The sequence below is a fragment of the Physeter macrocephalus genome, chromosome 4 (assembly GCF_002837175.3).
Source record: "Physeter macrocephalus isolate SW-GA chromosome 4, ASM283717v5, whole genome shotgun sequence".
In the NCBI taxonomy this organism is placed as follows: domain Eukaryota; kingdom Metazoa; phylum Chordata; class Mammalia; order Artiodactyla; family Physeteridae; genus Physeter; species Physeter macrocephalus.
The window spans coordinates 80,479,252-80,481,816 of record NC_041217.1 but is presented as its reverse complement, the minus strand read 5'-3'; positions in this window follow the sequence as shown (position 1 = coordinate 80,481,816).

The following is a 2,565-nucleotide window of genomic DNA, read 5'->3' as shown; positions in this document are numbered from 1 at the left end:
GATAGGGAAACCAGGGGGTACGTGGGGGGGTGGGATGAATTGGGAGATTGGGACTGACATATATACACTAACTAATATGTATAAAATAGGTAACTAATGAGAAACTTCTATATAGCACAGGGAACTCCAATTCGCTGTACAGTAGAAACTATCACAACATTGTAAAACAACTATACCCCAATTAAAAAAAAAAAGCCATTTACTACAAACCCACAGCCAACATAATACTCAACAGTGAAAAACTGACAGCTTTCCTGCTAAAATCTGGAATAAGACAAGGGTGCCCACTCTCACCACTTCTATTCAACATAGTACTGGAAGTCCTAGCCACAGCAATCAGACAAGAAAAGAAATAAATGTCATCCGAATTGGAAGGGAAGAGGTAAAACTGTCACTATTTGCAGATGCCATGATACTCTATATAGAGAACCCTAAAGTATCCACACAAAAACTATTAGAAATAATAAACGAATTCAGCAAAGTAGCAGGAGAGAAGATTAATATACAGAAATCTGTTGCATTTTTTACACTAATAATGAAATATCATAAAGAGAAAGTTAAAAACAATCCTGTTTAAAATCATATACAAGGGCTTCCCTGGTGGTGCAGTGGTTAAGAATCCACCTGCCAGTGCAGGGGACACGGGTTCGAGCCCTGGTCCGGGAAGATCCCACATGCCGCGGAGCAGCTAAGCCCTTGGGCCACAACTGCTAAGCCTGCACTCTAGAGCCTGCGAGTCACACCTACTGAGCCCGTGTGCTGCAACTACTGAAGCCCGTGCACCTAGAGCCTGCGCTCCACAACAAGAGAAGCCACCACAATGAGAAGCCTGTGCACCGCAACGAAGAGTAGACGCCGCTTGCCGCAACTAGAGAAAGCCTGTGCGCAGCAACGAAGACCCAACGCAGCCAAAAATAAATAAATTTTTTAAAAAAAGAAAAAAAAGCAGCAGCCAAGCCACAGCTGCAGCCAGTTTGAAAAAAAAAAAAAAATCATATCCAAAAAAAACCCTAGGAATAAACTTAACCAAGGAGGTGAAAGACTTGTATGCTGAAAACTATAAAACATTCATAAAGGAAATTGAAGATGAGTCAAAGAAATGGAAAGGTATCCCACGCTCTTGGATTGGAAGAATTAATATTGTTAAAATGGCTATAATATCCAAAGCAATCTACAGACTTAATGCAATCCCTACCAAAATACCCATGAGATTTTTCACAGACCTAGAACAAATAATCCTAAAATTTATATGGAACCGTAAAAGATCCAGAATTGCAAAAGCAATCCTGAGGAAAAAGAATAAAGCTGGAGGCATAACCATCCCAGAATTCAGACAATACTACAAAGCTACAGTAATTGAAACAATGTGGTATTAGCACAAAAAATGGCATATAGATTAATGGAACGGAATAGAGAGCCCAGAAATAAACCCACACACCTATGGATAATTAAACTATGACACAAGAGGCAAGAATATACAATGGAGAAAAGACAATCTCTTCAACAAGTGGTGTAGGGAAAGCTGGACAGCTACACGTAAATCAATGAAATTAGAATACTTCCTCACACCATCTACAAAAATAAGCGCAAAATGGCTTAAAGACCTAAATATAAGATATGACACCATAAAACTCCTAGAAGAGAATGTAGGCAAAATGTTTTTGGACATAAATCGTAGAAATATTTTCTTAGATCAGTCTCCCAAGACAAAAGAAATAAAAGCAAAAATTAACAAGTGCGACCTGATCAAGAGCTTTTACACAGCAAAGGAAACCATAAACAAAATGAAAAGACAACCTAGGAGAAAATATTTGCAAATGATGCAACCAACAATGGGTTAATATCCAAAATATACAAACAGCCCATACAACTCAATATCGAAAAAAGAAACAACCCAATCATAAAATGGGCAGAAGACCTAAATAGACATTTCTCTAAAGAAAGCATACGGATGGCTAACAGGCACATGAAAAGATGCTCAACATTGCTAATTATTAGAGAAATGTAAATCAAAACCACAATGAGGCATCACCTCAGACTGGTCAAAATGACTATCATCAAGAAGTCTACAAGTAATAAATGCTAGAGAGGGTGTGGAGAAAAGGGAGCCCTCCTACACTGTTGGTGGGAATGTAAATTGGTGGAGCCACTATGGAAAAAAGTATGGAGATTCCTTAAAAAACTAAAAATAGAGCTACCATAGGAGTCAGCAATCCCACTCCTGGGTATATATCCAGAAAAGATGCAAACCCTAATTGGAAAAGATACATACATCCCAGTGTTCATAGCAGCACTATTCACAATTACCAAGATATGGAAACAACACAACACAAGTGCTCATCAACAGATGGTCAGCTTAAAAAGATGTGGTATACAATAGAATATTATTCAGCCATAAAAAAGAATGAAATAGTGCCATTTGCAGCAAAATCGATGGACCTAGAGAATATTATACTTAGTGAAGTAAATCAGACAAATATTATATGATATCACTTATATCTGGAATCTAAAAAGTAATACAAATGAACTATATACAAAACAGAAATAGAGTCACAGACATAGGAA